The sequence below is a fragment of the Dendrobates tinctorius genome, unplaced genomic scaffold (genome assembly GCF_039654945.1).
Source record: "Dendrobates tinctorius isolate UK_male_01 unplaced genomic scaffold, ASM3965494v1 ptg000079l, whole genome shotgun sequence".
In the NCBI taxonomy this organism is placed as follows: domain Eukaryota; kingdom Metazoa; phylum Chordata; class Amphibia; order Anura; family Dendrobatidae; genus Dendrobates; species Dendrobates tinctorius.
The window spans coordinates 23,496,243-23,510,874 of NW_027361747.1; the positions used below are offsets into that span (position 1 = coordinate 23,496,243).

At 37.9% G+C, this 14,632-nt stretch overlaps 1 protein-coding gene across 3 annotated transcripts in view; it reads right to left on the reverse strand.

Moving 5' to 3' along the window:
* The window catches only part of SGCZ (sarcoglycan zeta), a 1,731,118-nt gene that overhangs the window by 993,616 nt on the left and 722,870 nt on the right, over positions 1–14,632 (reverse strand). The window lies entirely within an intron of this gene.

Sequence of the window (14,632 nt, forward strand, 5' to 3'; positions counted from 1 at the left end):
ACCAAATTCGTGGGTTAGCAAACTTCATTGCCCTTTTTTCTCCTCTAAGGTATTAAACATGAGAATAAAATATATAAGTTTATTGAACTGTATGATATATAATTATACATGTTCTTCTATAGTTGCAAAAAATGTTGCACTTATTTTAACAACAGTTCTTTTAAGCCGCAATGAGAAATTTAAAAAATTTAAATCTTGATATCTTAGCTATCAACAATTGTTCACCTTACCCTCAAGAGTTCTCTTGCAGTATTCACATGTGAAATGAGGTGCCCATAGTTTGTCTTGATTCCCAACAGGCATGCCAAAGTAGGTTCTGTAGACCACATCTTAGAAGATGCTGCCATGTTGTATCTTTTAGCTCGTGTTTTTATAAATTCGCCGAAAATTTTGCAAAATGCATCAGCCGGATACTGACAACCTCTTGATGCCATCTAAATTAAATGCAGGTATGTGTCAACTGCAACACAAACAGAAATGGACAATTAAGGATCCTGTATTTATACTACTTTATCAACAGTTCTCGCATTTCCGGAAGCTTCTCGCGGTCTACACAACATTGCACGTTTTGCTAATGTTTGGCAGAACAGAATTCAAATTATCGATGTCCTGACTAGAAAAACAAACTTTCTTGGGAATATTTGCCATTTTCTTTTCACTTTAGTCATAAATGATTGGGAAAACACCATTGTTACACAAGTACAAACAAAAAAAATATAATTTGTTACATAGTGTAATTATTAGATTTAGTTTCTCTGTGACAATTTATTAAATATATGAAATTAATTTGGGTTAATTATTTTGCTCATGATGCTATCATTTGATCAATTATCATAGAATGAATATAGAAATTAAAAATATATAGTGACATCCAACATAAAAGTTAAAAGTTAGTTCTTATTTTTATACTTAACGTCAATCAAAACGGATGTCTCATTTAGAAAACCCCATTTCCAATACACCATTTGATGAAACAATTCTCTCCCCTCTAGAGGACTCATCAAGCCATTGAAATACATGGATTGATTGTTGATTTAAACATGCACCATGTCAGGTTTCATGCTCCCTGTGTGGAACTTCTGGAAATTTAAGGGGCTATTTAGGACTTTCTTTACACTTAGGATAAGAACTTACAGGTTATTGCTTACTATTTTGCCTATGCTGCCCTGTGACAATCTCCGATCAGTCAAGGGCCATTCCAGTGGCATTTTTCCTGCTTTTTGTGATTTCACATCATCTCCTTTCACTCCACATGAAGTTGGCAAGGCAAAGTGGAAAAAAAGGAACTGCTCTGTTAATGTGATATCACAGAAAGCAGAAGAATCACCACCAGGAGCAGATTGTGACCACTTTGAGCGAGGAGAGATTGCCTCAGAGAGAGATCGTTAGCAAATACTTGCTGAGAAATGCTTAGCCTCACTGGAAAACTAAAATGTTCTGGATGACCCCGTTAAGCACTTGCTACAAGAATCATATTTTATAAGTGGTTGTGACTCACTGCAGATATACACAATTTTGAAAGGAATTTAAAAAACAATTTTAACTCTTTTGATGTCAATATGAACTAAGTTATGTTTAAATAGACCATGGGTATTCTCAAAAAAGGAGGACATTATGGAGAGGAGTAGTATAGGGGGATAGCATGGAGAAGGGCTGTGTGTGGGGGGTATACTGTGCAGGAAGCACAGTGAGGGATAATTATTTATTTATGAGACAGTATAATGATACTTTTATTTCTAATGGCATCGTGTCAGGATGCGCTGCTGAATATTGAGAAAAGGGAAGTTTGCAGAGACATGCCCTGGATGTAAAATCTCATAATGACATCTGTAATACATGGAGACAAAAAGGATGAGAACAACTTGAATTAAACAAGATATCACCTATAAGGTACCTGGATGCAAACATTTATTTGTGATACTGACTATGTCTCTTCAGTGCTGTGGTTCCAGTATGGTCAGCAGTCTGAGGATCCCAAGCATCTTTAACCGTTGTTAAGGACATACTGAGAATTGTAGGTTCAAAGAATGCAATTATATAATAGACTGAGCTGGCATTACAATTGACAACTGAGCTAAGCTTGGTGATTTTTACATTTACTGACGGTGGTTCAGGCACTGTATTCATGTACTGACTTTGGTCCTGGCTCTGTATTCATGTATCGATGGTGTTTCTGGCACCGCATACATGTGCTCACAGTGATACTGATCTTGTACATGTAGCTATCCATATTGTGCTTCATGGCTATGTTAAAATTTTAAAATCCTCAAAACTCAGAGATTTGAGATTATGAGGAGGATTTGGCAACTTTCTGCTGCAAAAATTCAGTTTAAGTTGGTGTGTATTTATACTGATTTCATTTTGGAGCTTAAACTCTCCAAATCCTCAAATGCTGAAAATTTGGTTCTGGTGATGTATTAATGTACTGAATGTGATTCTAATGATGTATTCATGTAAACACACCTTTACATTTTTTGATGAGAAACTGTAATATTTTTCTTTCATGCTTGAAACATGAACAATAAATAAATCTTATAAAAATCTAATGCATCCCAGATTCAGTGGTGCAATGATTATACAAATGACAAATATAATATTTGAGAGATGTTAAAACAAGCCTTCTTGGAACTTCTACAATTAAAATATTCAGTGTGTCAATAGTTATTTTCTATGAAGAATGCCACATTGTAAAATAAACGTCAGTTACTTTACAAAACACTTTTGATGTAAGCAATCAAAGAATATCCATATGCTTCCAGCAATATGGCAAAAGGCCAACATTCTTTTATGTGTTATTCTTAAGATCCCTTTTATCAGATGCTATAGTGCGATGTATGAATATCCATAAAATGATAAGCATCCTGTTTTTTAGTTATTTGGGATTTTGTATCTTTTTAAGACTTACAATAAAAATACTTTGGAAAAGCAATAATGAAAAAAAAATACTTCAAAATACACAGTTGTTAGTTTCCTACTTTCTATTCTTGCATAAAAATCAGGTAAATGGCCTAAAAAACAGTAAGCAGCTACAATGTATGCAGAAAAAGAGTCAGTATTTTGTTAGACTTTTGTTTGGTTAATTTGGCTGCACACATCAACTAATTATGTGTAAAGTGCACTTAGATTACCTCCTCCTTAGCTGGACTCAGATGAGTTAAAGTAGTCCCCCAATCACGGAATATCTATAAAGAAAAATGTTGACTGGCAATACCCATTTCTCATGAAAACACATGAAATTCAAAGTTACTTCTGTTAAGTATTACAAAATGTATTGATCTAAAGTAAGAAGAATTTTTGAGGCTTAAAGCCATCTTCATGTGGTAGAGTTGGACGTCTTCACTTCACCCTTTCCGTTAAAGGAACATAATACCATAAAATTAATTATTATTTGAGGTCAGAACACTTTATATTAATAATAAAATAAGCCACTTCCTGACTGCTGCAATTATTTATGTATTTATTTATTTTACTCACTTATATAGTGCCATCAATTCAACAGCGCTTTACAAACATTATCTGCACTGGTCTCAATGGGGCTCACAATCTAGATTCCCTTTTTAAATGTAGGATAAAACTGGTGATCCAAGAGTAAACCCACGCAAACACAGGGAGAAAATGCAAACTCTTTGTAGATGTTGTCCTTGGTGGGAATTGAACCCAAGATCCCAAAGCTGCAAGGCTGCAGTGCTATCCACTGAGCCACCATGCTGCCCCTGGCTGTCTGGAGTGTTTATTGAAAGTTTAAGGGCTTTCCCTTCTTGTCTTTATTGCTCAGATGTGAACTCTGTTGTCCTTTCTCTATTCTATAATAGCCCAGAAATATCTCCTACTTTAACGACTTAATCTTCTATAAAACATTATGACAGTCCCTTCTGATTGGCTGGGCTATTCCTTAAGTTATAGCTGCAAGGCTATATGGATGCAGGTGCAGTCGTTCCAGGCGACATATCAATCTTCTGGGACTGATGCAAAAATAGTAGCTAACTTTTTGATGTCGACTCAATTGAATCACAAATTATTCAAATACTGTTCAAATGCTGTTACTCAAATACTCCAGAACACAAAGATGGGTTATCTGTGCACTTTGCATACTATTTTTATGTGCAACAGTGTTTTTTATATAAATACTTTAGGTACATAGGTTAGCAATAGCGATTTCATACAATGCCTACATTTGTAAATGAAAATTAATTTCTCTTTTTTTAAAAAAATTGGTGTACTGTTCAAATTTTATGTTTGGACCAGAAGTAATTAGGAAAGGTAATTATAAGTAGGCAACAGTTAAAAGTATCCGAGAAATATTTTTTGTCATATATGTTAATAACTTCAGACCATGGCTGATATTTATTTTAGGTGAGAAATTAATATTTCAACCTCAAATATCTATGTGTGTATAAAGGTTGAGAATTGAGATATGATTTTTTTCAAATCATTGCTTAATAAATTCATAGTAAAACAACAAAAAAAGTGAAAGCGAAGCAATTAAACATGTAAAGGAAAAAGTTAAACATCTTAAATAAGGAAAACTTTTTGTGCTGCAGCTCTTCATTTAAATTGCTTCACACCTTTGGCCATTTAGAAACCTCTGTGAAGTAATGTAAATGGCGATTACATTAGGCTGGATGTTTTAGCTTTGTAAAGTGCAGCCAACTACTTATAATAAGTGTTGAAAGCAAGGAGAGGCAGAATTTAATTGCTGCTTCAAGTGAGTGTTATAGTCAGTTTTTCAATCAAGTTAATTGAGATTCAAGGTTTCTAAACGACCATTTCAGGTATTTATGTGAGTTCTTTGTGATGTTTTTATTAAAACACAAATTAAAAGAAAGGTGTCATGATTTTTTTTTGTATTAGTAATTATTGATTGCATGATCAATTATTTTAATGCAAAATTAAATATATACTAAATGAATAGTTTAATTTATTAATTTTTATTTCAGCCAGTGGAGGCAGCCATTTGCTTATGGGACCGTTACATGTCTAAGCATGACACTTAGACACCTCAAATACAACTGCTTATGGACATAAGAGACTGTGGTCACTGTTTGATCGCATCTCTTGAATTGAGGCTGCCTGAGCTGTGACCTGGGCATGACCCCTGTGTTGGCCTTGTTACAGCTGTTGGAAGAGATGCAGGCCATCTTTGTGTAGTCTGCAGTGTACGCTATGGGCTCCACTTTCCCCCTGTCATAGCACACACTGCTCAGTGCATGCGATAAAAGGAGCCTGCGAGGAGATACTAATACATCACAGACAGCACATGAGTCAACAGTGTGATGCAGCAGCAAATAAGACAAACAGTTCTGGGATGTAATAATAGAAGCATAGAGTCTAGATCTTGTGAACTAATTATCCCTCTCTAATCCTCGTTGGTCAGACCTCATCTGGAATACTGTGTCCAGTTCTGGGTGCCATATTTTAAAAATGACATTGTAAAACTGGAGCAAGTTCAGAGAAGAGCCACCAGGATGGTGAGCAACTGCAAACTATGTCCAAAGAGGAATAGTTAAGGGATCTGGGAATGTTTTGCCTGCAAAAAAAGAAGGCATATACCAGGTTGGAGACATATACCAAGATGGGGAACATATACAGTACCCGACATATACAAGAATGTGCGGCATATAACAGGATGGAGACATATGCCAGGATGAGGGAACATATACCAGGATAAGGGGCATATACCAGCATGGGGAAGCATATACTAGGTTGTAGGTGATATATTAGGATGGGGACCATGATGGAGAGACATATACAAGGATGGGGGACATATACCAGGATTGGGGGACACATATCAGGATGCACTGTATGTGGCATATTATACTGTGAGATACTATATGAGGCCATTAACCCCTTCCTGACATCAGACGTACTATCCAGTCCATGGGACCCGGGCCCCTATGCCCATGGACGGGATAGTACACCTACCGCGATCAGCGGCGCCCACGTGGTGAGCGCCGCTGATCGTGGCCGGGTGTCAGCTGATTATCACAGCTGACACCCGGCACAATGTGTCAGGGGCGGTCACGGATCGCCCCCGACACGTTAACCCCTCGCCCCCGACACATTAACCCCTTGCACACCGCGATCAAACATAATCGCGGTGTACCGGGGGTTAAAGGGAAGCATCGGCAGGGAGGGAGCTCCCTCCGTGCTTCCCTGAGCCCCCCACGGCAGCGCAATGTGCAGCGCTGCTGCCGGGGGCTCCTTTCCTGCAGGCCCCCAAATCCAAGATGGCGACGGGGGCTTCCTCAGTGCCTGCAAAGCGCAGGCATGAGGAAGCCTTGTGCACTGCCTGTGACAGATCGCTGATCTGTCACAGTGATCTGTGATGTGACAGATCAGTGATCTGTCACAGAACAGTGATGTCCCACCTGGGACTATTTAATAAAGTAAAAAAAAATAAAAAAAAGTGTTAAAATAATTTTAAAAAAATCGCCAAATAAATTACAAAAAAAAAAAAATATTCCCCCAAATAAATCCATTTTTTGAAAATAAAAAAAAACAATAAAAGTACACATATTAGGTATCGCCGCGTCCGTAACGACCCACCCTATAAAACTGTCCCATTAGTTAACTCCTTTAGCGAACCCCTTAAAAAATAAAAAACGAAGCAAAAAATAATGATTTATTATCATACCGCCAAACAAAAAGTGCAATAACGCGCGATCAAAACGACGCATATAAATATCCAATGGTACCGCTGAAAACGTCATCTTGTCCCACAAAAAACGAGCCACCACACAGTATCATCAGCGAAAAGATAAAAAAGTTATAGCTCGCAGAATAAAGCGATGCAAAAATAATTATTTTTTATATAAAATAGTTTTCATTGCATAAAACCGACAAAACATAAAAAAAGGCATAAATGAGGTATCGCTGTAACCGTACTGACCCGAAGAATAAAACCACTTTATCAATTTTACCGCACGCGGAACGGTGTAAATGCACTCCCCCAAAAGAAATTCATGAAACGCTGGTTTTTGTTCATTCTGCGTCCCAAAAATTGGAATAAAAAGCGATCAAAAAATGTCACGTGCCCGAAAATGGTACCAATAAAAACGTCAACTTGTCCCGCAAAAAATAAGACCTCACATGACTCAGTGGGTCAAAATACGGAAAAATTTTAGCTCTCAATATGTGGTGCTGCAAAAACTATTTTTACAATAAAAAGCGTCTTTTAGCGTGCGACAGCCGCCAAACATAAAAACCACCATAAATAGTAAATCAAACCCCCCGTTATCACCCCCTTAGTTAGGGAAGAATAATAAAATAAAAAAAAATTATTTATTTCCATTTTTCCATTACGGTTAGGGTTAGGGTAGGGTTAGAGTTAGGGTTAGGGTAGGGTTAGGGTTAGGGTTAGGGTAGGGTTAGGGTTAGGGCTAGGGTTAGGGCTAGGGCTGAGATTAGGGTTAGGGGTTTGTTGGGGTTCGGGTTGGAGTTAGAATTGGGGGTTTCCACTGTTTGGGCACATCAGGGGCTCTCCAAATGCAGCATGGCATCTGATTTCAATTCCAGCCAATTCTGAGTTGAAAAAGTCAAATGGTGCTCCTTCCCTTCCAAGCTCTGACATGCGCCCAAACAGTGTTTTACCCCCACATGTAGGGTATCAGCCTACTCAGGACAAATTGCAAAACAATTTTTGGGGTCCAATTTCTCCTGTTACCCTTAGGAAAATAAAAAATTGGGGGGCAAAAATATCATTTTTGTGGAAAAAAATGATTTTTTTATTTTCACGTCCGAGCGTTATAAACTTCTGTGAAGCAATTGGGGGTTCAAAGTGCTCACCACACATCTAGATAAGTTCCGTGGGGGGTCTAGTGTCCAAAATGGGGTCACTTGTGGGGAGTTTCAATAGTTTAGGTACATCAGGGGCTCTCCAAATGCACATGACACCCGCAGACCATTCCATCAAAGTCTGCATTCCAAAACGTCACTGCTTCCCTTCCGAGCCCCGACGTGTGTCCATACAGTAGTTTTCTCCCACATATGGGGTGTCAGCGTACTCATGACAAATTGGACAACAACTTTTGGAGTCCAATTTCTCCTGTTACCTTTGGGAAAATGAAAAAATTGGGGACTAATTGATGATGTTTGTAGAAAAAATACGATTTTTTTTATTTTCATGCCCGGGCATTATAAACTTCTGTGAAGCCCTTGGGGGTTCAAAGTGCTCACCACACATCTAGATAAGTTCCTTAGGGGGTCTCGTTTCCAAAATGGGGTCATTTGTGGGGGGTTTCCACTGTTTAGGTACATTAGGGGCTCTCCAAAGACAACATGACACCCGCAGACCATTCCATCAAAGTCTGCATTCCAAAAGGTCACTACTTCCCTTCCGAGCCCTGACGTGTGTCCATACAGTAGTTTTCTCCCACATATGGGGTGTCAGCATACTCAGGACACATTGGACAACAACTTTTGGGGTTCAATTTCTCCTGTTACCCTTGGGAAAATAAAAAAATTGGGGACTAATTGATCATGTTTCTGGAAAAAATACGATTTTTTTATTTTCATGCCCGGGCATTATAAACTTCTGTGAAGCCCTTGGGGGTTCAAAGTGCTCACCTCACATCTAGATAAGTTCCTTAGGGGGTCTAGTTTTCAAAATGGGGTCATTTGTGGGGTGTTTCCACTGTTTAGGTACATTAGGGGCTCTCCAAAGGCAACATGACACCCGCAGACCATTCCATCAAAGTCTGCATTCCAAAAGGTCACTACTTCCCTTCCGAGCCCTGACGTGTGTCCATACAGTAGTTTTCTCCCACATATGGGGTGTCAGCGTACTCAGGACAAATTGGACAACAACTTTTGGGGTTCAATTTCTCATGTTACCCTTGGGAAAATAAAAAAATTGGGGACTAATTGATCATGTTTCTGGAAAAAATACGATTTTTTTATTTTCATGCCCGGGCATTATAAACTTCTGTGAAGCCTTTGGGGGTTCAAAGTTCTCACCACACATCTAGATAAGTTCCTTAGGGGGTCTAGTTTCCAAAATGGTGTCATTTGTGGGGGGTTTACACTGTTTTGGTACATCAGGGGTTTTCCAATCGCGACATGATGTCCGATCTCAATTCCAGCCAAAAACGTCAAATGGCGCTGCTTCCCTTCCGAGCTCTGCCATGCGCCCAAATAGTGGTTTACCCCCACATGTGGGGTATCAGCGTACTCAGGACAAATTGCACAATAACTTTTAGGGTCCTGTTACCCTTGGAAAAATAAGAATTGAGGGTGAAAAGATCATTTTTGTGGAAAAAATATGATTTTTTAATTGTACGGCTTTATGTTATAAACTTCTGTGAAGCCTTTGGGGGTTCAAAGTTCTCACCACACATCTAGATGAGTTCCTTGGGGGGTCTAGTTTCCAAAATGGGGTCACTTGTAGGGGGTTTCCACTGTTTAGGCACATCAGGGACTCTCCAAACGTGACATGGCGTCCGATCTGAATTCCAGACAATTTTGCATTGAAAAAGTCAAACGGCGCTCCTTACATTCTGAGCTCTGCCATGCGCCGAAACAGTCATCCCCCCCACATATCAGGTATCAGCGTACTCAGGACAAATTGCACAATAACTTTTGCAGTCCAATTTCTCCTGTTACCCTTGGTAAAATAAAAAAAATTGAACCTGAAGTATTTTTTTTGTGAAAAAAGTTAGATGTTCATTTTTTTTTAAATATTCAAAAAAATTCCTGTGACGCACCTAAAGGGTTAATAAACAAACAAACTTCTTGAATGTGGTTTTGAGCACCTTAAGGGGTGCAGTTTTTAGAATGGTGTCACTTTTGGGTATTTTCTATCATATAGAACCCTCAAAGTGGCTTCAAATGTGATGTGGTCCGTAAAAATAAAATGGTGTTGTAAAAATGAGAAATCGCTGGTCAACTTTTAACCCTTATAACTTCCTAACAAAAAAAAATTTTGGTTCCAAAATTGTGCTGATGTAAAGTAAACATGTGGGAAATGTTAGTTATCAAGTTTTTTGGGTGCCATATCTCTGTGATTTAAGGGCATAAAAATTCAAAGTTGGAAAATTGCGAAATTTTCAAAATTTTCACCAAATTTCCATTTTTCTCACAAATAAACGCAAGTTATTTGAATGAAATTTTACCACTACCATGAAGTACAATATGTCACGAGAAAACAATGTCAGAATCACCGGGATCCATGGAAGCGTTCCAGAGTTATGACCTCATAAAGGTACAGTGGTCAGAATTGTAAAAATTGGCCCGGTCATGAACGTGCAAACCACCCTTGGGGGTGAAGGGGTTAAACTGTGGGGCACTATATACGACCATTATACTGTTGGGCACTATAAGAGGTCATTTTACTGTGCTGCACTATATGAGGCCATTATATTGTGGGGCACATTATACCGTGAGGTACTATATGAGGTCATTATACTGTGGGGCACATTATATTGTGTGGTAAATTATACTGTGGGACAATACATGGAGCAATTATACTGTAGGGCATTCTATGAGATCATAATACTATGGAGCACTGCATGGGGCACTTTATATTAGGGGTACTATAAGGGACCATTATATTGCATAGCACAATGTGAAGCCATTATACAGAGGGCAGCTTAACTCAGTGACTCTGATCAGTGGGGTAGGTACTGACATCACCTTGGGTCAGAGCCGCCGGGTCTTGCGGAGCACAGTCGGACTAAAAGTGGCTGCTGCTACAGCCTGTGGAGTTTAATTCTCACAGAGTGACTGCAGACATATCAGTTTGGACTGGACAACCCCTTTAAGCTTAACTTTTAATCTGTACAAAATTCCTATAAGAAGATAGTCTTATTCTAAACTAAAAAACACAAATGGCGTTAAATATAACCACCTTTTCTGGAATACGTACTCTCTGTATTATTTCATAGTATTCCCTTAAATCCTTTCCAGTAAAGATTATTAGTATATGTAATTATATAAATGCTATACACTGTGAAACAAGCACCTGAGCATTAGGAACTGCACAGTTTAAGTAACGCACATCTGAGTATTTTAGTGGTCGTTCATCTCTAATAACCACTAAAATACTCACATGTGCGTTACTTAAACTGTGCAATTCCAAATGCTCAGGTGCTTGTTTCGAGTAATGAGTATAATGGATGGCAATGGGAAATCTGAGCATTTTTAGAAAGACCCTACAAGGAGGTCTGGGGGCCAGTTCAAATATTCAAGTGGATGAAAAAGTGCTAAATGTAAGGAAAAAAGCATGGGGAAGATCTATGGAAAGGTATCTGACTCCCAGATAGTCAGAACAGTGTGACACTTTTACTGAACTATAAGGACTGACCATAAAACATTCCAAATCAATGAGAAATTACATTTTACAGAAAAAAAAGTTAAGAAACATATTTCCTGTATAATACCTTGTATAAATCCCATTATCTACCAATGTCCTTTTTTTGGGACACCTAATCTTTTGCTTCTAGCAACTAAGATTTTATAATTAGGTCCAATTTTTTGTGTTGTGTTTGTAAAATGAATGTTTTCAAAACAGGAAATCATGTCATTGTCATTTTTAATTGAATATTCTTCCACCCAGAGAGCTTTCAAAGCACCTATTTTTGAGGTTTTTTTCAAAATTAGGATCATACGCTGAAATTATTATTTAAAATCACAGTTCTGTGATCACAAAGTTATTAGAACTAGGTATATAATGCAATGGCATTGATGTAGATTTACCAAGGCCAGAGTTATATTCAAGTGAAATTGCCATCCCATTTTTGGGACTTTGGCAGAATGCACTATCTATTTTCGATGTTTTTTTTTACATGGAAATTTTTGTTTGATTCACTAGTTTTTATACATAACCCTTAATCATTTACAACTGTTATGGCAGGCAGAGGTCTTTTAGTTTCATTTCTTCCTTCTTACCAGATGGTCTGGAAATCCTTAACCCTTCCTCCCCCTTCCCCAGTACCTTTCTGACTATATATGCTTTGTGAAACCTGATATCTCAGCTGTACTGGAGACACTCAGGAAAACAGACCCTGTAACTTGCTGGCTTGTCAGACATTGTTTACGATCACATCACAGTATATAAGGTTGGTATTTCATGTTTTTATTCTTCACAATTGTTTATTTAGCTTGTTTTATGAATGGATAGTGAAATGTGAAATATATTTTGTTTTTGTTGTATCGGCAGTAAGAACATGGCATATCGATATAAAAAGGACTTACTGTTGATGAAATACTAGGGTATCTTGAGAAATTAGATGACCAAGAAGAGTAAGTTTCTGATGTTGAAGTAGTCATTGTGCCCCCTGACCCTGATGAGGCAACTGATGAGGAAGATTTTCAGGAAAATGAGCTTCTTACTCATGAATTGAATGATGTAGCAGGAACTTTGGAGGTATTGCACACTTCAACAGAAATTGAAGGGGCTCCTGAGGTGGCATCAACTGAGAATTTACCATCCACCTCAGCAAGAACATCAAGTACCAGTAGCAGAAAACAACCAAGGAATCAAACTTCAAAACCAGTTGTGAGCAAGAAAAATAAATGCAACAGAAATATTACAATGTGCAGCAACTCCAAAATGGAAAAAATATCAACCAACATATGAAAGCAGTACGGACCAGGATACGTCCGAAATAAGCAACATTTGTGACCTTTTAGAAAATAAAAATGAAGTTGAAGTATTTGAAGAGTTTTTTTTCCCATGATGTTATGGATATTATTTTGACCCAAAACATGCTATATGCAAACCAAAAAAATAAACCCTCCTTTTCCATCAGCGAGGAAGAATTACAAGTTGTCTTAGGCATATTATTACTGTCTGGATATCATTCTCTCCCCCAAGAGGACATGTACTGGGAACAAGCTCAAGATGTGGGAGTTCCATTGGTGTACAAAGCAATGTCCAATGTCAAAGAACCGTTTTAGGGAAATTAAAACATATATACACCTAAATGACAATTCTAAAATTGACAAGTCTGACAAGATGTATAAAGTTAGTTTATTCTTTGATGTACTAGGGAAAGAATTCCTGAAATTTGGTGTATTCCACCAGGAACTTTCCTTAGATGAAATGATGGTCCGCTACTATGGCAAACACCCTATAAAAATGTACATGCGAGGTAAGCCAATAAAGTTTGGCTTCAAAATTTGGTGTCTGTGCAGTTCCATCGGCTACCTCTACAAATTTGTGCCATACTGTGGTAAGTCTAACAAAGAGGAAGGACTGTTAGGCTTGAGAGTAATTTCACAACTTACAAATGTAATTCCTAATTCCCAGTCATTCAGTTCCAAGTTATTTTTTTAAAATTTCTTTACAAGTATTGATGCTCTCGTGATGCTGAAAAACAAAAACATCCAAGCTACTGGCACTATGAGAGAAAATTGCCCAAAACAGTGTCCTCTTATGCCAAGCAAGGAGATTGAAAAACAAAAGGAAAGAGGATTTTGTGATTACCGGTTTGATAAAGCAAATAACATTCTTGTGGTGAAATGGAAGGATAATAAGGTTGTCTCGTATGGCACGAACTTCAGCACAATAGAGCCTTTGTCAACAGCTCATAGGTACTCTCAAAAACAGAAAAACATGTCCAAATCTCAATGCCGCTGAAGGTTCAGGAATATAATTCCTACATGTGGGGACTTGATTTATTGGACAAACAAATCTCCCTGTACCGTGTCAGAATCCGTTCCAAAAAGTGGTGGTGGCCCCTTTTCACTCAAATGATAGACATTGCCGTTGTCAACACCTGGAGGGCATATCAAAAGGCAAATCCAGAAGAAAGTGTGCCACTGCTAAGTGTAAGGAGGAGGATTGCATTGGCCTATCTAAGCAAAAGAACACAATCAACCCCAAAGCGATGTGGACCTCAACGGAGTAAACTATTAGGTGGCCGAGTTAGTGATGACGTCAGATTTGATCCTGGTAATCATTTGATAGAGCCAATTGCTACACAAAGAAGGTGTGCTTTATGTAAGAAAAAAACAACCAGGATTTGCAAATGATATGATGTTCCCCTTCATGCTAAGTGTTTTGCTGTATTCCATTCCGCTAACTGAGTTATTTGGAGAATTTTGTAATATAATATTGTGAAAAAAAGTGCATAAGCATATTGTTTGGATAATAGTTTGTAAGCAAAAAATGCAAAAAAATAAAGTTGAATAAGTTCTATCTTTTCTGAGTTTTTGCTATCACTTTCTGCCAATGTCCCAAAATTGGGATGCCCTTTTCTGAAAAATCCGTACTTGTAAAAATTTGGCTAATTATGTTTCTGATTCATTAGGACCCAAATCATTAAAAATCATTTAAAAAAAAAAAATGAAAATTGCTAATTTGGCAAGTAATGGGATATAAGGTAAAATTTAAAAAGGATTAAAAAATATAAATTTAAGTAAGCCAAAGTTGAATATTTTATTCAAAATAGGAAATTTCAGCATAATTTTTGATGGTAGCAAGAACTGTCCAAAATTAGGGATTCAGAGGGACTCAGATACACCCTGTATTAGACATAAAGGAGGGCCTCATACACATTCTGTTCAAATTGTCATGTAGTGGTATTCTTAGAGCTCATACTCACATGCGAGAAACTTGGACGAGTCTCACACATCACTGCCAGCACTCGGGACTGGAGCGTTCAGCTGCATAGAAATACATGCAGCTGAACGC